The following is a 23,098-nucleotide window of genomic DNA, read 5'->3' as shown; positions in this document are numbered from 1 at the left end:
CAACATAGTGATTCAGTATTTTCACAGATTTTACTCCATTAAAAGTTATTACAAGACACTGGCTGTAATTCTCTGTGTGCTGTACAATATGCCTTGTTGCTTGTCTATCTTGTACATAGTAGTTTGTATCTTTTAATCCCATATCCCTGTTTTGGCCCTTTCCCCTTTCTTCTCCCAAATAGTAACAACTAGTTTGTCTTCTATATCTGTGAGTCTGTTACTCTTTTGTTTTGCATTTTAAAAAAATTTTTAGATCCCATATATAAGTGATATCATACATTATTTGTGTGTGACATTTTGCTAAGAATAATATTCTCTAGATCTGTCCATATAAGGCAGAATTTAATTCTTTTAATGGCTGAGTAATGCATCGTGTGTGTGTGTATAAAATTCTTTTTTATCCATTTATCTGCTGATGGAAGTCTGTTGCTTTCATATCTTGGCTATTATAAATATTGCAGTCATGATCATTGGGATGCTTGTATCTTCTTAACTTACTATTTTTGTACTTTCTGGATATATATCCATGAGTGGAATTGCTAGATCATTTGGTAGCTCTGTTTTTAATTTCTTAAGGAACCTCCATGCTGTTTTCCATAATGACTGCACCAATTTACATTCCCACAACAGTATACTAGGGCTCCCTTTTCTCCACATCCTCGCTAACCTGTATTATTTATAGACTTTTTGATAATTGCCATTAGACTGCTGTGTGGTTATATCTCATTGTTTCTATATGCATTTCTCTAATAATTAGTGATGCTGAGCATCTTTTCAAGTGTCTATTAGCCATCTCAATGTCTTTTTTGGAAAAAAATGTATGGTCAGGTCTTCTGCTCATTTTTTTGATTGAGTTCTTTGGGGTTTTTGGTCATTGAATGGTATAAGCTGTCTATATATTTTGCAGATTAACCCCTAATTGGTCATATTATTTGCAAATATTTTCTCCCATTCAGCAGGTCTTCGTTATATTTCATTGATGATTTTCTTTGCTGTGCAGAGGCATTTAAATTTAATTTTGTCCTCTTTCTTTATTTTTCCTTTTATTTCTTTTGTCTTAGGGAATAGGTTAAAAAAATATTGCTATGATTTATGTCACAGAGCGTTTTGCCTATATTTTCTTCTAGGAGTGTTGTTGCTTCAGGTGTTACATTTAGGTATTTAATACACTTTGAGTTAATTTTTTTGTACAGTGTGAGGAAATTTTTTACTCTTCTTCTTTTATGTGTAGTGGTTGAGTCTTCCTGACACCACTTACTGAAGAGACTGTATTTTCCCCAATGTCTCTTTCCTTCTTTGTCATAAAGTAATTGACCATAAGAGCACTGGTTTATTTTGGGGCTCTCTATTCTGCTCCATTGTTCTATGTGTCTCTTTGCATGCAAGTACCATACTGTTTTGATCCTGTAGCTTTGTAGTATAATCTGAAGTCTAGAAGGGCTCATCCCCCATGTATGGGACCTGATGACTGAGTTACACAATCTGTGGCTCTCACTGTTCACTCCCCTGACTGGGTCTCCACCTGTGCATTCTCCTTGTTCCTCTGAGTCCTCTTCCAGAGACACAGGTCCCAACCCAGTAGCTTTTTCTTCCCTTCTTATCCAATTACCTGTGTATCTCTCTTACACTCTTGATTGTACAGGAATCCTTCTACCAGTTTCCTAGTAACTTTCAGACAGAATTGTTCCACAGGTTAATGTGTTTTTGCTGTGTTTGTGAGGGGAAGTGAGCTCCACATCCTGTCTCTCTGCCATCTTGATCAATCTTCTCAGGCAATATCACTTTAAAACTGATGGATAAAAAATAATTAACTGCCTTTTTAAAATTATTATCATCAATTAAAAGTTCACATTCTTATAAGCAGTAACACTGATATGAAAAAATTCTAGCCATGAATACATCTGGTTTTATATTACAGAAGACCATCCAGTGAAGCTTATGCTCTGTCTCTCCAAATACATTGTTTAAATGAATTTCATCCATAAGTGAGAACTACCAAATATCTAGACATTGTCAGGGAAGGACAGAGAGATGGAAATACCCAAGGTATTTAAATAGGGGAAACAATCTTGTTTTTCTTTGAAATGATGTACTGTTTGAGATATACCAAGAGCTATTGTGCGTGTACATGGGATAGAGGCATTACCTACATCTTACCACAGGATTTAGGAAAGTTTTAAGGGTAAAATGGAATTTTAAAGAAGAAAGATAGGAGGTTTTGAATGAGACAAAGGTATGGATAGGAGTACCACTTATTTAGCAGGGAAAAAAAAAGGTCAAATGCATGAGGCTGACTTATTTATTGCTTTATTTTTGTGTATTGAAGGCCACAGACTATAAGACAGATTGCTTCTCCTGCTAAACCAAAACAACCTTAAAAATGTTTCCAACATACAGGCAAGCTTTTAGAATAACAGACAAAATGGAGCAAATTTATATTTATTTTACAAGGCCAAGGTTTTAATGCACCAAGTGGAAAATAAATCTAAGGGGAAGGGGAACATGCAAACTACCCCAGGGAGAAGACAGTCAAATCATACATATGTGGTAATTGGATCTGGTTGGTGAAATGCTTTGAGTTTGAAAAGTGCTATGTATTTTTTTATGCTATGTAAGTGTTGACTGGAGCTAGAGACCAAATTAACTTTTCCAGAAGTTTGTCTTCTTACCACTCAAACTAAATCTGCAACTGTGGCTGGGAAAATTATTAAGCATACTCAAATGCTTTGTTCTCTATGCATGCCAGTTAGTAAGCTGAAGCATTTTGTAAACCTACCTGGAATGCCATATATGATATGAAGTGCTGGTTATGACTACTAAAGAACAAAAAGTACCCTTATTCCTCAGAATCCTCTGTATTAGAAACTTCTGCAGAACCTACAAATTTCTATACTGGACCCATACTCTTTAACCTCTAGGAAGATTCTTTAAGTCAGGATCATGTCTAGAACAAATGAGCATTTCCTAGATAAAATCACTTAAACAGAAAAAAAAAAAAGAAAAAGAAAGAAAGAAAAACATGTTTGATGATTGTGGAATGAATGAACAAACAAATTAATTTTCTGGCCCAAGTTGTGTTTACATGGCTTAAAGCATAGTGATGAGAAAGATATGTATTAATCAGTAAAAGCAGTACTCTTCCTTTCATTCCACCCTAGTGGCAATAAAAAATACTGAGATCAAGATGGCCTTTAGACTACTTGTCAGAAATATATCTCAGCTTTAAATTATATCTTTCAAGTATTCAGAATAGTAAGAGTCCACATCCTGGCTAAGAATGATGGAGATTTTTTGAAAAATATTCTTTGAAAACTAAGCTAAGATTTCAGTGGGTGGCTCTATTTTAAATAAATAAGGAAATTCAGGCTTAGGGGATACATTTATGTTTCTAGATTCTTGACACCTGAGTGAAGAATCCAAAATATTCCTTATTACCTTATGAAGCCATCCTGACATCAATAGCGCTACACTTAAAAAATGTTAAATTAATTGGAGAGAAGATATATACAAACTATACATGGAAGATCACGTAGCAGTGAAATATAAAGCAACAGAAGAGAGAGAGCACAGAGGCAGGAAAAGTTTAATCAAGGAAGCAGAACTGGAGGAAGACGTTGAAAACTCAGCAAGATTTGGGTGAGCTAGGGTAGGAATGAGTATATTCCACGTAAATAAAACAGTCTTAAAAAATGATTTCTTGCATTTTCTTTACTCATCTTGCTTCCCATATTTTCTTTAGTCTCATTCTAGAAAATGAATCTTTTTTCAGCATGCCCTGATTCAATGCCCCATCCATGTAAAGAAACCATCCCATTTCTTTTGACATCCATTCATTCTAAGAAGCATCAGAAGAGTTTTCAAATTGTGTTTTAAGCTGATATTTCAAAGCTAAACAGGACCTCAGGGGTAATACAGTTCAATCTCTTTATTTTACAAAAGAAAGAAAGATCTAAAAATCAGAGGTGACTATTCCCAAGTCAACTCAATCTAGAACACAGGTGTTCTAAAATCCATTCTAGTGGACATATATAATGCTGACTATTTAGAATTCAGGGCTTATTGTTTCCAAGATCAAAGAAAACTTCTGTTGGCTTACAACTTTCTCTTCTCTTACAAATGATCATTGATATTACACTCTGACACAAGTAGCAATATCATGATTATATGGTGCACACCAATTCCTTGTAATCGTTCCTCTCCTAGACTCTGGTATTCTGTCCTTAGTATTCAAGAATGAAATTTGGGGGAGGAGGTGCCAAGAAGGTGGAGTAGAGAGACTCACAGCTCACCCTGTCCCACAGATACACCAAGAATTACATCTACAAACCCACTGAATCATGCAGAACACCTACTGAACTCTGGTAGAGTGTCTCTCACTTTGAAATACAGGAGGATTCTCACAAAATATGGTGAGAGAAAAAAAGGAAAAAAGAAAAAGAAAATCGGTGTGGGACTGGTCCTGTGGAGAGGGAGGGGCAAAGAACAAAGGGCACCCTCATGCTGGGACACCCCCTCTCCAGCCGAGAGGTCAGTGGGGACAGAAGAAGAGATTCCAAAGCTCAGAGAAAGAAGTGGCAGCCACTTGGCAGACAAAGGGAAACTGGCATGGAGGGTCCCCGCAATCCCCAGCCCTAGACATGAGCTGTCAGGGACAAGCCAGGAGATAGGTGATGAGCACGGGCTGGGTCCCACTGCACAGAGGCAGCTTCAGGGAACTGGAGGGCAGTGTGAGCTCTGGCTGGGGATGTGTGCAGAACAGAACTGCCTGGGACCCCCATAAAAAACCATCACTGCAGGTGTGCGTGGAGGAGATAGGCACAACATAGCCACACCATAGCTGCTGTCTCCTCTTGGCTCCATTGTTGGAGTGTTCTTATGAGAAGAGAGGTGGGGCTTGGCCATAGCCATCTCTCCTGCAGGGAGAGTGGTCTCAAAGCTGAATTCATATGTAGGGGCCTGCAACTTCACAGGCAGGATGGAGATCTGTTTAAAGGACCATAGACCCAGAGAAATATAAGTAAAATGAAGATGCAGAGAGTGTGGATTTGCTCCACTGGTTTCTTTGTGAACCTGCCCCTCTGGCACAAATAGGCAGTGAGCAGGGTCTGGGGCATGGTGGGGGCAAGTATGGGTGTTTACAACAGGCAAGCAAACTGTATGGGATGTGGAGGTGGGGCTTGGGTCTGAGTTGACCCTGTGACCACTATGGATTCAGGTATGAGACTGCACACTTGCTACAGTGGGTCCCAGTGCTTAACATTGGTGGTCACAGCTGGTGGTTCATGGGGCCCAGAACCTGGGGAACACCAAAGCAGGTGGCTGACATTTCTGCAGCTAAGGCAGGGACAAAGGCAGTGACAACAAAGAATACTTTGTAAGCCAGCATAACAAGTGACAGAAAACATCACAGAGGGCACCTCCCAGTGGACATCTCCAGCGGAGGTATGTTCAGTGCCTCTTCCTCCAAGCTGAAGTGCTCCAACCTTGCCTACCACACACCACAGCTCAGAAATGATCTAGAAGCCTCTATTCCAGCAAAAGGAGAGCAGACTCGGTGCCTCTCAAGGCTGAGACAACCACAGAACAAAAAGGAGGCCTCACTCGACAATAAACTCAGGGCAGGCTCTGATGACCACAACACCAACCACACCACAATCGAAGGAATAACAGCCAACACACATGGAGAAAGACGTGGCAGCCATCCATGCTGTGAACAGTCCTCACAACAAAACTGTTAAGACACACAAAGTCTGCACAAGAATGCTCCCAATTTAAGTTAAAAAAAATCACAGTAGATAACTGACACTCCTAAATCCACAGAGCCAGAGAAATACAAGTAAAATGAAGATGCAGAGGAACCATGCCCAAATAAAAGAACAAGAGAAGTCCCCTGAAAGAACAAACAATGAGACAGACCTCAACAGTCTCCTAGATCATGACTTCAAAAAGGGGGTGATAAAAACACTGAAGGAAATAAGAGAGTCTATGAATAGAGACAGAGACTACTATAAAAAGGAAATAAAAATTATAAAGAGGAGCCAGTTAAAAATGGGAAACTCAATGGCTGAGATAAGAGCCGAGCTAAAGGCAGTCAAAAGCAGAATAGATAATGCAGAAGAATAAGTGATTAGAAGACAGGATAACAAAACTCACCCAATCAGAACAGCAGACAGATAAGCAAGTAAAAATTAATGAAAGCAATATAAGGGACCTATGTAATAATACAAAGCACGCCAACCTATGCACAACAGGGGTCCCAGAAGGAGAAGAAAGAGAAAAGGGGATTGAAAAAATATTTGAAGAAATCATGATGGAAAACTTTCCATACCTAAAGAAGGAATCAACTATCCAAGTACAGGAAGCACAGAGGGTCTCAAATTTGAAAAGATATGTGCACCTCTGTGTTCATCACAGCCTTATTTACAACAGCCAAGATATAGAAGCAATCTAAGTGTCAACTGATGGATGAATGAATAATGAAAATGTGGTTTGTATATGCCATGGAATATATTCACCCATAAAAAAGAATGATACAGGATACAAGATTAACATACAAAAACCAGTTTCATTTCTTTACACTAACAATGAAATATCAAAAAAGGAAAGCAAAGAAATAATCCCTTTTAAAATTGTAGCAAAAATACTTATGAATAAATATGATCAAGGAAGTGAAAAATTTAAACACAGAGAACTACAAAACATTGACTAAGGAAATTAAAGAGGACTTAAAGAAATGGTAAGATAACCCATGTTATTGTATTAGAAAAATTAATGTTTTTAAAATGGCCATACTACCCAAAGGAATCTACAGATTTAATATGATCCCTATCAAATTACTTAGGACAGTTTTCACAGAATTAGAACAAATAATCCTGAATTTTATATGGAATCACAAAAGACCCAGAATTGCCAAATTGATATTGAATGAAAAGAATGAAGCTGGAGGAATAACCCTCCCAGACTTCAGACAAGACTGCAGAGCTACTGTAACCCAAACAGCATGGTATTGGTACAAAAACAGACATATGGACCAATGGAACAGAACAAAGAGCCTAGAAGTAAACCCACAACCTTTTGGTCAATTAATCTTCAACAAAGGAGGCAAGAGCATACAATGGAGTCAGTCTCTTCAGTAAATGTTGGGAAAACTGGACAGCTGCATGTAAATCAATGAAGTTAGAACACTTTATGTTTGATTATTCAGTGCCAGTAGTTCTAACTCTTGGTATCATGTGACAGATTATATTACTTTTCTAAAATTCCAAGATATTTGAATTTCAAAACTCATGTGGCTACAAAGCACTTGGATATATATTAATATTTTTAATTAATATAGTGCTGTATGGTTTTTAAATAATTTTTACACATATGATTCTCTATAGTCTTGAAAATATTAAAATGTATATACATTCTCAGGTTAAGAAATAGAGAATCAGGGGACTTCAGTGGTCTTGCAGGGTTACAAAGCCAGTAATAGCCAGACTTTGAATCCATTACTGAATGAAAGTCCAATCACTTGGTTTAATTTATGGGGTGCCTTCTACCATGTGCTAGGGTTTTCTCCACTTTCTTAAGCCTGACTCATTATCTTAATTTGTTTATTTAGTACTTGAGGAATAAAGCTCTTCATGGAGTTTAAGGAAAAATTTCTAACTTTGGCAAACATCAGCAATGATTTTAAATCTTAATTTAAATATCCTAAATGGAGCTGATCCGGTTGCCAGTTTGTTATGCAAGTGTTGATTTTCATGTATTGTCTAACACTCAAGCAATCTGACTACCTATTGAAACCTCTTCTTTACAAATACTTCTGATGTTTTTAGCTAGCACGTCTTAAACTGAATATTAAAAAGCAATCGTTTTCCAATTCTGAAATGAGTATGTGATTAATTTTAGGAAAGTTTTGTGTAGCCTGTCTTTGTAACTGTATTTTAAGTCAGTACCATGTTTCGACCTAAGATAGACATTGCATTTTAAATATGAAAGTTTATTTTATTGGATCCTGTAAAGTTGTTCTTTGCTTTTAATGGAAACTATACCACTCAGGCTAGAAATTTTTGTGTGATGGTCAAAAAGGGAAATATTGCAATCTAAGCACTGAGGTGATCAATTCACTAAAGACGGCAGGATATTCCTCCAGAATGAGAGTTGCTCCCACTCCTGTGCCACAAGTGTGTGAAGCCCTGCTGCCTCTCAGCTAGCCTCTGCATCATCATCACAGAATTCCTGAGGCACACGTGTCCTTGGAGAGCACTAACCATAATAGTCGTATGAACAAGGCCCAGAGAAGCTACGTGTCTTACAATTGGTCACACAAACAAGTTAACGAGAAGCAGCATTTGAATAACACAAAAACAGCCAAGCTAAGGACTTTCTGAAATAAAAGCAATTATATTTCAGCTCAAACTACTCACTGGAGTCGAGGTAGGGAGAGGCACCAAGAATGTTCTTTCCTTTTTTAATTTTCAGGTTTTTTTTTTAAGTGAAGTATAATGTTGTGTTAATTTCTGGTGTACAGCACAGTGATTCAATTATACACATATAAATATCCTTTCCACATTCTCTTTTATTATAGGCATTTACAAGGTATTGAATATAGTTCCCTGTGCTGTACATTAGGACACTGCTGTTTATCTATTTTATATATAGTAGTTCATATACGCAAATCCCAAACTTCCAATTTATCACTCTACCCGCCCTCCTTTCCCCCTTGCTAACCACAATTTGTTTTTTATGTCTGTGAGTCTGTTTCTGTTTTGTCTCACCTGAATATTGTCATGCTAAGTGAAATAAGTCAGAAAGAGAAAGAAAAATGCCTTATGATACCATTTATATGTGGAATCAAAAAAAGAAGAAAAAGAGAGACTAAGAATAGGTTTTTAGCAGGGTAATTTGAGGATTTGAAAGGACAAAAATAAGAAAAATGTCCCTACTCATCTTTTTTTTTTTTTTTGCTTCCTTCCTAAGAGAAGCAAGTCAAAATATAAAGCATATGGAGAAACTGAAAATTAAAATGGTGTCATTGTTAGTAAGCTAGCTGTCTCAAGTAATACACAAATGAAGGAAAGTATATTTTAAATGGATGGTGTTTAGAAGAAACAACCAAAGTTGCAAAGTAGGAAATATAAACAGTGAGCCCCTGTATAATTCCACCACAAATCTGGTTTTTTTTAGCTTCGTATATATCCCACAAAATTTAATCTGAATACCTTCGGAAGGGAAAATTCTCTCTTTCTTTAATCTCCATTACTCTGTAATATTTTATATTTATCTGCTATTTAGTAACCTATTTGCTTATTTTATCTACTTATATATACCTACATGCACATGTCTGCTCCCCAAAGGATTTGAGTTTATGTTCCCTTAGTATAGTTGGCACAAAGAACTTGAAAGTGAATGGAGAGTTTAATGAAAATAGTATTTCAAGATATATTAGGGTCTTAAAAGATGTATGTGTGATAGTGTTAGGCAGTTAGATAGAAATGAGCATTGGGCAGGGGGAGAGGTGGTGGGGGAGCAACCCAGAAAATAACAGTACGACTGCACTCAGCATAAGGGGATCAAAAAGCTTTCTCTAAATGAAGGCCAGCAAAGAAGCTGGTTATGATCCAATGCTGTAGCCACACAACAAAGGTAAGGAACCAGCTTAACCTGACCCAGTGCTCATTACAATGTAATTAACACTACAGTTTGAGCCCCCTCTGGCGGGTTTCTCTGTGTGCTTCATGGGTAAGAACCTGCCCAAAAGGGGATGGGCATGCCTGAGCACAAGGAACCTGAGCCATGAATCAAAATAATCAGGAAAACGCTTTAAGCCAGGATATAAAAACAGGGAAAACAAAGGAGCAGGGCCATTTTTCCTCTCTTGGATTGGCCCGCTCCCAACTCTTGGGAGTGCACTATATTTTACTGCCTTTTTACTTTACTAATAAAATCTGGTTTATGTCACACTTCCTGTTTGTCGTTAAAAATTCTTTATTTTTGGGGGTGACTAAGAAACAAGATAATTCTTAGTTCCCTTTTCCTGGTAACAATAGGAAAGCCTTGAAAATATACGCTTGCCTATGGCAGGCAATACACAGTGATAGTCAAGCAAAAAGAGCACATGGGAATCAAAATAGAGACAAATAAACAAATGGGCCTCCCAGAATAAGGAGAAGTCTCATTGGGCAACCTCCTTATGTAATAGAGGAGAACAGATCTGACTATACTGGATCTGTTCCTTTAGCTTTAACCACTGTGCCCTGTTTTCTAGGCTCAGTCTTGCCAGCTCTGCACCTTTTGTGAAACAGTGTTGCCTTTACCCTGAAATAGACAGGAGAGCCTATTCTGGGGGCTCTGACCTTTAAGGATGTAGCACTTCTGCACTTATGTAGAGATGGCAAGTTGCAAAATAGAGAATAACCTTTGTTTTGTTGAAGGTTTACAGGGACACCATGGCCTGACCCACATGGACAGCTGCAAGAACAAAGAATTCCTGCAGCAAGAAGTTTGCAACAACCAACCACACCCCCGCCCCTGTTTTGTGTGTGTGTGTGTGTGTGTGTGTGTAAAAGGAGCCTGTATTCTGGCTGGAGCAGGATGGTTCTCCAAGACATTAGTCTGCCATCCTCTCAGTCTGCCAGCTTTCCAAATAAAGTCGCTATTCCTTGCCCCAACACCTCATCTCCCTAAAATGATGCATGTCAAAATGTGTGATGTGCCTCTTAATTGGGACTTCAAAAATTATAGTCTTAAGTATTTATATTAGAATATGACAAAGATCCAAATTTAAATTAAGAATCCAACTTGAGAATTTTGAAAATAGATGATACAATAAATGCAAAGTAAAGAAAAATATGATAAATATCAATGAAATATTTTACTAGGCACATGAAATATAGAATTTTTGTGTCATTCTGATGAATGGGAATTGATATCAACATAGAACACATACAGCTTTGGAGATACATATCCAGAGTTTAATTTACTTTCATTTATTGTGATTACTAATACATGCGAATTCCATCAGCCATTCTCACTTTGTCCTTTCTTTCCTTAGTGCCTTCCTTTGGAGTTTGTATATTTTTGCATCATTCTAATTTTCCTTGGCACTATTTTATAAGTTATGTACTCTATTCCTACTCTTTTAAAGTTTGCTCCCCAGTTTAATATGCATAATTAATATGTTTATTTAACTTAATGACAAAATTTAGTCAACACATTTATTCTCCTTCTGAATGAAACATGGATTTTAAACAATTTATGTCACTTTATCTTTGAATTTGTCATTTCTGTTCAGTGTTTGTACCATTTTTACCCCTACAAATCGGGCATTTCTCTCCTTGTACCTTTTGTACATATGTACAGACGTACAGCTTATGTTTAGATTTACAAACAGGCTTGCCATCCTTTAACAAGTATCTGGTTAACAAGTGTCCACTTTTCTGCCTAGTGTCTGATCGTATGTTCATCCCAGAGCTGGGAAGAGCCTCACACAACTCACATACACTAAGATATGGGCAGGGATGTTTCTCCAAAAAGAAAAATCATCTGGATGCTGAGACAAGAAAAGAGGAGAATGGATTCTGGGCAGGCAGATGTCCACCGCAGATGCCCTGACAGAGCTGGAGCCCTCTGGTTGGCATTCCCTACACTGTCCCTAGATTTAACAAGAGCTGGTCACTTCTTATATTAAGCACCCAGGGTGTTTTAATTTCACGGGTTTTACAGGATAGGAAAATGGGACCACTGTAAATGACTAAGTAAAGTAACTAGCCCACGTGGGACTATTATGACCACAGTTCCAACAATTTCATGAAAATCAAAACAAACGAGAAAACAAATATTCTGAAGAAGCTTTAACAGATCAACAATTCATCCTGGTGTGGGCTGACTTAATCAGTGACTGCCACCAGAGAGGGCAGGACAACAGACTGTTCTTGAGTCAAATAACAGAATTACAATTGTCTAGAAAGCCATCCAACCTGGTAGCCCTGAAGTCTCCCCTTCGGTGAATGTCTTAAATAACAGCCCAGCAGGAGAAAGGGCTGTTTACCTCTCAAGGTTCTGAGCCTTTTCTCAGTGGATCTGCCAGTGGGGAATTGGCTTGTATGGTTTGCTTGAAGAAATAGGGTAATGTGATTCTGAATGTGCTGAAACACATATTCATTAGAGAGAGATCAAATTGTCTGAGTTTTTTAATGGAAATTTGCAGAAACTTTAAGACGTGCAGCCACTGCGCAGCGCTGGCTTCTCAGTGCACTGCAGAGGGGCTGTTAGAGACATGATTTAAGCACTTTTAGGTAATGAAGGTTTTTGTGTCTATTAGTATGCTTCTAATTGCATATTTAAAGACTGAGGTACTTAACGTGATGGTGCTACATACCCAATGATCAGGAAAAGAGCAATACAGACAGCACGGTCTGCTGGATTAAAAGCCCACAAGGCTCCCCCACCCACCCCCTGCTACCAATAGAAAGTTGCTCAGCTGTGCAATGCCAGAGCTCCTCCATCTGCGGGAAGGCATAAATTACTGGTAACGTGGTGACAATAGTAATGTCATACACTAGCTTTAGATGTATTATATATATATATATATATTTTTTTTATTATTTATAGTACCCTTATGTGACTACATCAAATATGAAAATTGAATAGGAGAAATATGTGCTACTTGGTAACGTGGGCTAAGAATGAAAGTAGGAAACATGATTATTAAAGGAAATGAAACATTCCACTGCTACAAGAGAAAGGAATTAAGGAGATAAATTATGGCCATCTTATGAACAAGCTGAGAATTAGAATGTCCCAACATTCATATCACTGAACTCCAAAGGGAACTTGTTATGCAGGTTGTCTGAGTCAATGAATTTGTCATTCCTGATGCATTCACTGCATAAAGCATAAGCCCTTTTAAAAAGGGGGGTTAATAACATAACGGTTGTTGCTTCTCTGGCTTCTGCAATTGTATTCTTACCTGTTACTCCTGCTACTCCTCATTAATAGGTGTCTGTTCCTCTGCCTGGCTCCTCTGCTAGGGATTTTCCTGGGATTCCATTTCCAGGTCACCTTTCTTACTGATGTAAACCTTTTCCCTGAGGCAATGCCAGTTACCCATTTCAACTCCAGCTCTATGCTAATAGTACCCCAGGTGAATCTTCCAGATCCATTTCACTGGCTGCTTAGTTGAACCACAAACTTGAAAGCCTCAAAGGTACCTCACACTCTGTATCCAGTGAATCTCATTATTCTCGTCTCTTCCTCCCTCTTATAATTTACTCTTCATTCAGGTCTTAATTTATTAAGTAACAGTTCACTCAGGCCAAATACCACCATCCTACACAGACACTCTATCCAGGCTCAAGGTCTGTGAATGGCCTATTCTACTCAGATCAAAACACATTCTTCCCCATTTTTACTACAAATGCCTTAGATAAGAACTTAACTACCTCTTACTCAGCTCACCTCTCCACCCACAGTCTCTTCTCTCTAGCTCACCAACTCTGGGGCCTCCTGTTTTCCTAAATTGCAGATCTTGGCCACTAAGTTTTATATCTTCTCAATAACTACAGAAAAAAAAAATCAAACTCTTTAAAAGCACATACTGGGCATCTCCCTCTGGCCCAAGCCTATCTCCTCCTTCTACACTTCACTGAATTCTTGGGGAAAAATTTAATCTACCCCTGAGCACAGCACATTTGCCCACACAGCCACTATGTCATTCACAGTGTACCATCTATCTAACATGGTCTTCCTTTTACCTTCTCCTTGAAGAAAGCATACTCTTTATTTAAAATCCACATTGACTGATATCTCCTTCCCCATTACTCCACAAATGATCGCTTCCTCACTTCCTGCAAGAGTCCCTATTTTTCATGTAGCAGTGAAAGTGTCCACCTGCTTTCCCATTTTCTCCTTTACTCCAAGTTCCTCAATGGTAAGGATTTTATTCATCTGCTGTGTGCAGACCCTCTCACTCAGCATCAGGCATGGGATATTAATAAGAAGCAAGAAAGACTGGCCAAATATGTGACCAAAGACTCCAAAAACATTTATGACAGGTATATATATAATAGATAAACAAGATTATACTGTATAGCACAGGGAAATATATACAAGATCTTGTGGTAGCTCAAGTGAAAAAGAATATGAAAATGAATACATGCACATTCATATATAACTGAAAAATTGTGTTCTACACTGGAAACTGACACAACGTTGTAAACTGACTATAACAAACAAACAAAAAAAGCATTTAAAATAAATCAGACATCCTAGGTTTATGTCCAAAATTACTAACTATCTTATTAATCTTAAAAAATAACTTTTACACTTCTCCCAACCTCAGTTTCCTCATCTGTCAAAATAGGGGTAGGACTAGGTATCTTTCAAGATTTTTCTCCAAACTTTTATCCCACATGTCCACATATGATTCAGTGATTCAGAGTTGAAGTTTTATGCCTGAATTTTTTTAAAGTTTTATAGAGATTTACTATATTCATTCATGGACACATGAAAAGTCAATTGTCTCCAAATTAACCTGTAAATATAGAATTTACTAAAAAAGTATAAAACAAAATTATGTAGATTTATGTGGCATTAATATAAAATATATGAAAATAAAAAATAAATATTAAAATATTAAAAAATATTGAATCTTGCCAAGCATTTCTGGAAAATAAAACAAAGTTTGTTAGGGGTGGCACAAATTTGTCCTGCCAGGTCTCAAAATATTTTATGAAATTTCTAACAAATTAAGCAGTGTGATATGCCACTGCAATTGACAAACAGATTGCTGAAACAGGATAGAGAACTCAAAATTTATCTATGCATACATGGTAATGAATAACAGAATAGAATTCACTGAGTAGTGGTTCAAAAATGATCTACTTAAAATATGCTATTAGGAAAATTGATTATCCATATGGAAAAAAGTAGAACTATAATTATTATAATACAACATATCCAAAAATATAACCCTGGTGAATTAATGTCCTAAAATATGGGAGCGAAAACTTGTAAAAGATAGAAAGTAATAAACCTTGCTAACACTTTTATAGTGCTTGCTGTATTTTAGACATGCTTCTAAATGCAATATAGACATTAATTTCACCAATAACCCTACTAGGGAAATAAATCCAATTTTTATTTTTATTAGTATTCAATTTACAGAAAAAATAATTATGGCACAGAGAGGTTAATAAACTTATGGAAGGGTCACAGTTAATAAGGGACTGGGTCAGGATTCAAATTCTAGCATTCAAATCTCCTGCCTTAGAATCTGGGCTCTTAAGCACTCTGCTGCCAAGGAGAAAGAGAAGGCTTTCTTTAAAAATAACTGAAAAGCACAATAATAAAGAAAAGAGGCATATGAATGTGACTAAAAACTTTTTTTAATAATAAAATCAACTTTATGTTATAAAACAAGCCACAGGCTAGGAGAAAATACTTGCCTCATTGATGATCTGTAAATAATTGTTACAATCCTACATATAAATGTGAAACAGACAAATCATCCAATCAAAAAAATCTGGACAGTATGTGAACCTACAATTTTAGAAAATCTAATTGAAATACTAATAAATAAATGAAAAAAAAATGCTTCAATCTTACCAATAACAAGGCAAGTAAAAATTAAAACAAAGAGATAACCTTTTTGCCATTTGGCCTGGAAAAAATTAAGTCAGTATAGTTAACCCTTAAACAACGTGGGTTTGAACTGAGCATGTCCACTTATAACGAGGATTTTTTTTTTAAATAGTAGATATCACACAATCTGCAGTTGGTTGAACCCACAAATATGGAGCCAGGACACAGAGGAACTGGGGACACAGAAGGCTGACTGTAAGTTACACATGGATTTTTGAATGCAGGGAGGGTCAGCGCCCCTAACACCTTCAAGTTGTCCAAAGGTCCACTATGTACTGTCAAATGTTGACAGGTACTCCCTGAAAGAATTAAAATTGACCCATTTATAAAGCAACTAGTCAACATGTAGAAAAGTTGAAGATGGGACTACTGTAAAAATAAATAAATAAATAAAAAGTGACCTAACAGTTCCTCTTACTAGAATCTGTTCTTAGAAAAGTCACTAGCACACAAAGTAATGAAATTTGTACATGGATAATTCACTGCCACACTGTTTGTAATAATGACATATTGGGAACACACTAAAACATCTATCAAAGGAAGACTAAGTAAATAAAAGGTGGTCTATACAAACAAATAGGTGAGTAAAAGAAACGTGCTAGTTCAACATAGGAAAATCTAAAAAAAAATTTTTTTGAGTAAAAACGAGTTGTTCAATGATGTAAAAACAAAATACAATTAATGTAACTATATATCACGGGAAACAATGTTACAAATTCTCCATGCATACATATATGAGCATTTATAGTCCATCTTTAAAAGAATAAAATAATATATACTAAAGTTATAATACGGTTATATCAAAAGAGAAGTGGTCAGGTGGAGAGCTGATCAGCTTTAGCTACAATGATATAATACTATTTGGCATCATATTTATATGCTATATATTAATATATTTAAATGTAAATTATATGTTACATAATTTTGAAAAACTTTGAAAATAAAATATTTTTAATTATTCCACAGGTAGTACATTGGAAACCTACAGAAATTTCAAGGACTTCCAAGGTTAAATCTCAATAACCAGGTTGGTGCAAATTACGTATTTAAATTTTGAAAGAGTCAAGTAGAAAGCAGAGCAGATAAAAAAATTAAGCAAATATTTTTTATCTACCATAAGGAAGTGTTATTAAATTATCTTTTCAGCTATGGAAATGCTATTACAGATATAAAAGCAATATGGGGTTACTGGAGAAGAAATGCATACCCACTAGCCCTCTGATAAACTGCTGGGGTTTCTGCTTTTCATTTCTTATTCTTTCGAATAAGCATAAAGGAACTGATAAGATGGTTCAATCAAAAGAAGTATAAAAAATAGCACCTGGGAGACAGTCTGGTAATATTGCAATTACTTTCATGTGTGCTCATCTCCAGGTCTTAACTGTCTATCTGCAAGAGTGTGGCATATATATTATAAGGCAAAACCCTTTCTTTTTCTGTGTAACTTTTATTCCTGAAATAGCCATAAGAGAAAAAAAGGTACATTTTCTTTTCAAGTTTAATTTTTTTATTCTTTTTGCAAGACTCGTGTGTTTATTTTAAATATACACCATGTGTAATTAACTCAATAACTGAACCTACTATTTACAATCTTAAAACCAAAATGCATAATTTTATTAAGATCAACATGTGATTCACTTATTTGTGAAAAAATAGAGATATGATATTTATCTAACAGTTACAGTTGCCCAGATAACTCAATAACTGGTCTGAGGGCCATAAGGTTTTCCCTTGGAGGGATCCCATATCTGCACAGTGTCTCTTGGCTTGAACCTCACTGCAGTCTTTTCCCTGAGTTAGGGCAGAGAGCTTGCCTAGAAATGTCTTTCTAGTTCAAGCCCCATATCTTCAGGCCAAAATCCCTGGTGATCAGTGTTCATGCATTGCTCAGTTTCTCTTAATAACATCTTGGCAAAACATAATATGTATATAATATGTATATTATATAATCACAGCTTCATTTTTTTTACCCAGTTATATGGGATATACATATTCATTTATGCTTTTTCATTTCTTAGATAAATGTCGAGTAATCACACTCTATACACTGCGTTGCATACACACACACACATTTGCATATTTCTGTGGTCTCAGGTCAATCAGGACTTGGAGTAAAGCAAGACTTAACATATAATGAACATAACCAATCTAATTAAGGGAAAGAAAGTGAATTTTATGTGTAACTGAGGCTCAAAGAAATTAAATGGCTTTCCAAATACATAGGATCCGCATTTGCAATGGGCAGATAATTCTTCCCACAGTTAAATCCATATGGATGATGTCTGACTCCTCATCCAGATGTATGCTGATTCGTATATTATTTGTGTGTGGCCAGGTGATCTATCCTAGGAGTGTTCAAATTCAAATCATAATATGAGTGTCCTTAAAATTTTCATCTCATTAAATGTTTTCATCTTGATATGATTTTCTTTCCCAGAAAGACAAAACAGAGAAGAAACAGGTGAGCAGATAGCATAAAAGCCACCTGAATATGGTTTTGTTTTATATTGTTTTTAGACCCAAGTTTATTAAACTCAGCTTCAACCAAAGTGTTATCATTTGGTTTTGGAGTTGAGATTTTGCTCATACATAATGAGAAAACTACCTTTCCAGATGGTGGCAAAATTGGCAGCATAACCTCACAGTTTAGCTGAGTTGGACGCTGGGCCTTAGGCAGTGCTGGGACACAATTCTAGGAACTCACAATATTACAAGGACTAGAAATAAAGTTACTTATTAAGGAAGAAGCAACTAAATACTAATTATCAAAGGTTCATTTTCTTTTATTCATTCTTTTTTGAAAGTGAGATCAAAAGTTGAGTTGCTAATAAAATTATAATGATTAACATGCCCAAAATTTGCTCATACATTTTATTGTGGTCTTAGACAGCTGACTTAACACTAACAAAGGCAGATTTTTTTCTTTTAATGAGGTACAATATATCTTAAAATATATTATATATATAGCTCAAATTAAAATTCTTACTTGAGATGAATGCATATAAAAGCTAAGTGGTTTTATTGACATTTTTAAGAACTCTCTCCATAATCCATGGCAAGATAAAAAAAAAGGGGTGGGGACTTTTTATGTGTACTTCTTACTTTCACCAAGGCTTTTAACATACTTCCAGAGAATTTTATAAGGGTATTTAAAGTTGATGAGGATTTTTTACCTTATATTTAGTTTAATGAATTATCATTCCTTCAAAATAAGCTTCTCATTTCCCCTTAATTTGCAAGCAACAACGTAATACTATAAATGTCAGCAATTCTTCTGGGAAATTGGAGGTGAGAATGATTTCACTCTTAGTAAAAGTAAATTTGTTTTGACAGCCTCTAAACATTTGTATTCCATAATCTGTTTCTTTGCTCATCTAAACTCTTCCTGTCAGTAGAAAACATTTCCCAATTGTGCATTGAAGTCCCTCGTATATTAAGCAAACCAGGCCTCAGGACATCCGGAAACATCTTTGCAAGGATCTGGAGTGATTTCATCAGTGATTTCTGTTTATGAAACTCAATCCTGATGGAATCCCAGTGGACTAGTGTATTATTTAGTAGAAGGTACTCAAAAATTATACATTATAACAAGAATTTTTCACTTAACCCCTTTTCAGTGTTGACTCCTTGTCAAAAAAAAATCCATTTCTCAGGTGGCACCAGATTACCTTGGGTAGTAAATCCTTAAGGAATTTGTCCAAAGATCTTCAGATGGCATGATTTTGTGACTGACACCATAGCACACAGTGTCCTTAATTTCTTCATCTGTAAAAGAAATAGTAACACTTATACTTCTCACAATTGCTATAAGGATTTCATTAGGTCACGTTTCAATGCAGAACGACAGAGCGGATCTGAGATTTCTGGACAGAAGTGAGACATATTCTTGGGCAAAGTGATGGGCATCTGACCACCAGCCCTGAGCACCTGCTTCTCTTCAACCAAATTTAAATGACTTTACCTGCTTACAAATAATCACAATACAGAATGTTAAATACATGAACCCAAAGGTTAATATTCAGTTCTCTTTTTTGCAAATATTCTGCAGCTTGTAATGAATGTTTTGTTACACGTCTCACCTCCTATTAGCTGGCCTGCAAGGTCTTTCATGACTGTGACTTTATAACTATCAACATTCAATAACACTGACTTATATGGCAAATTACCTTGCTCTCTTCCCATATTCATGTATCCAGGAAAGTTCTTGATTCCCTCCTCCTGCATCACCAACAGAAACAACAAAATGAAACTTAAAAATCTTTTCTGTTATGTATCAGTGGTTCAAATGTATAACCTAAACGTAATCTTAGATTCTGTCTTTCTTCATCTCCTAATTCTATTCATCATTAGCCTTGCAATTTTATCTACAACCATGTTTTGAATCTTTCTGCTTGTTTCCATTTCCACTAGTCACTGGGACATACAGATTCAATCCTCTCCCTCCTCTGGATAGATTCTCAATTGGTCTCCTTGCTTTCATCAGTGTTTCCATTTATTATTAATTCACATAAAAAGGTGTCATGCCCATAAGAGACATGATTATTTTTTATTATTTATTAGGACACTTCCCTGAGATAGAAATAAATTTTCTTATTCCGATGAAATCTGTGTAGTATAATTTTCTGATGGAAGTAAAGCATCTTAATATATTCCTTTTTCTAATTTACAAAAAAATCACTCTATGGATTATTGGCATCTCCGTTTCCTCCCTTATGCTTCCTACAATCCATTTCCCACACAGCAAGTCTGAGTAATCTTTTTTAGAACAGATATAAGTCTATGTTACTCCTCTGCTTAAAACACTTCTATGATTCTCATTACATTCTGAATAAATTCCTAATTCCCTACTATTGCCCCTCAGACCTTAAAGAACTTGACCCTGGTCTTTTTGTGCACGCTCATCTCAAACTTGTCCCCCAAATGTTCATCACACTCCAGCTAGACTGGCTTCCCTTCATTCCCTGGAACATGAAACACTTTCCCCCTCGAGGTTTATGCCCTTGCTACTTCTTTTGCCTAGAAAATTATTTTCTCTTATCTTCACATGGCTGGCTCTATTTCAGTCTTTTCATCCGAGTTCAAATATTACATACTCAGAGAGACTATAAAGTATAAATTTTATCTAAAGGAGTACAGACAGTCCCCAACTTAAAATGATTCGACTTACAATTTTTTGACTTTATGATGATGCAAAAGCAATTCAAATTCACTAGAAACCATACTTCAGATTTTGAATTTTGATCTTTTCCTAGGTTAGCAGGAAGCGGGCATCATGCCGGACAGAAGCGGCTGCAGCCCCCAGCCAGGCGCACAATCACAATGGTGAACAATCATTCCACTTACAACCATTCTGTGCTCAGAGGACCATTCTGTGTTTCACTTTCATTACTGTTTTCCAACACATTACATGAAATACTCAACACTTTCTTATAAAATTGGCTTTGCGTTAGGTGGCTTTGCCCAACTGCAGGCTAGGCTAAGCGATGATGTTCTGTAGATTAGGTGTAGTAAAAGCATGTTTTACTTACGATGTTTTCAGTTTGCAATGGGTTCACCTGGATGTAACCTCATCATTAAGTCAAGGGGTTACACCTTTTCCTTTCCTTGTTGGTTTCTCTTGTCACCCTGCTTGTTTATTTCATAGTGTTTGTTGTAAGTAACAAACATTTATTTAGTTATCTCTTTATCTTCGACCTTTCTCCAATAGATTATTAACCTATGTAATTAAGGATGTCCCACAATTATCTCCAACACCAAAAACGGTGCTTTACACATAGTAGACATTCACTACATTAAAAAAAATTTATTCTCATTCCATTTGTTCTTTTTGGTTACTTCTATAAACTGAATTGTATCACCTCACATTCATACAGTGAAGCTCTAACCACCAATAGGACTGATTAAGGTTAAATGAGGTCATAAGGGTAGAGTTCTAATGTGATGAGACCAGTGGCCTTATAAGAAGAGAAAGAGATCTCCCTCTCTTCTCTCCATCTCTTTCTCTCCCTCTCTGTCTCTCTCTCCCTCCCTCCTTTCTTCCATCCATACACTCAGAAGACAGAATACATGAAGATAAAATGACAATCTCCAAGCCAGCAAGAGAGTCCTTAATGGAAATGCAACATTACCAAAACTTAATCTTGAACTTTCCAGCCTCTAGGACTGTTTGGAAGTAAATTTTTACTGTTTAAGCTACCAAGTTTATGGTATTTTGTTATGGGAGCCCATACAGACTAAAACAGTGACCAACTCTTTGCACAGGTTTGTATGTCATTTGTGTATTAAGACATACAATTATTATCTTACTATCTTTTTTTCCAATATATCACAAGTGTCTCACTAGGTCATAACAAGACATGAAAAAGAAAAATGTGATTTATGATTATATTTACTTTTTTTTTGCTTTTATAGATTTTAAATGATGGAGGCTTATAGCAGTGAAATAGGAAAGTAATTGGAAACATAGAACAAACTGCTTGATTATGAATAATAAAATTTAAGTGGCTCTTCTATCTTCATTTCCCACTTGAAATGCTTTACATTCCAAGGATCTGAGGATCCAACTTAAGTACCTCTCCTATCCTTTGGAGTACAATTAATCATTCCTTTTACTCCCCAAAGTCCATTGCATATACTTTCTGTGATGTTGATTCAATTCTGCCTTGTTGTTAAGGTTGTTTGTTAACATCTGGATCCCTCCCACTCAGCAGTAGTTCTCAATGAATTTTTTGAAACTGAATGAGTAAATGAACAAAATGAATGAATAATCGGTTAAGCATGTCAGAAAAATGGAAGAACCTTTGATACAAAGTGTAAGGTAATTCCTCCCCATTGTTTGAGGTTATATTTTCTGAAAATGCCATTATTAGAGTGAGTGAGATAAGCAAATATGAGATTTCAGGAAATACATGACTAGACTCACAGACATAGAATACAAACTTGTGGTTGCCAGTGAGGAGGGGGGTGGGAAGGGACAGACTGGGAGTTCAGGATTTGTAGATACTGGCAGGTATATATAGAATAGATAAACAAGTTTATACTGTATAGCACAGGGGAATATATACAAGATCTTGTCGCTCACGGTGAAAAAGCATATGAAAATGAATATATGTATAATCATGTATGACTGAAAAATTGTGCTGTATACCAAAAATTGGCACAATATTGTAAACTGACTATAACTCAATAAAGAAAAGAAAAAAAGAAAATACATGACTAAAAAAAGCCACATATATATGTTTCTCTGTGTATATATATATTTATATATATGCATGTGTATATATATGTATAATTACATTTACAGTGATTATATATATATATTAATTTTAGAAGGAAACAACTTTCAAAACAGACTTTTTTATATTAAAACCTGTTCTGCTAAGAAACCATTTTCCTGAATACTTTTTCCAATTGTTTAGGAAGTCACAAGTCAGAAGTCTGATGAGCTCACTTCTCCCACAATTTTATA

The 23,098-nt window shown here is 36.1% G+C and overlaps 1 long non-coding RNA gene across 1 annotated transcript; it reads right to left on the bottom strand.

The window, feature by feature from the left end:
- Positions 1-19,304: 19,304 nt before the first annotated feature.
- Positions 19,305-21,463, bottom strand: LOC140690164 (uncharacterized). The gene is made up of 3 exons (XR_012065338.1): positions 21,159-21,463; positions 19,797-19,848; positions 19,305-19,395 (listed from the first exon to the last, which is right to left on the bottom strand). It is a non-coding gene; the product is annotated as an uncharacterized lncRNA (long non-coding RNA).
- Between the last annotated feature and the right edge of the window lie 1,635 nt (positions 21,464-23,098).

The sequence above is a fragment of the Vicugna pacos genome, chromosome 29, assembly GCF_048564905.1.
Source record: "Vicugna pacos chromosome 29, VicPac4, whole genome shotgun sequence".
Lineage (NCBI taxonomy): Eukaryota > Metazoa > Chordata > Mammalia > Artiodactyla > Camelidae > Vicugna > Vicugna pacos.
Note: the sequence above shows the minus strand (reverse complement) of the source record. Positions and strands in the feature narration are given on the sequence as shown.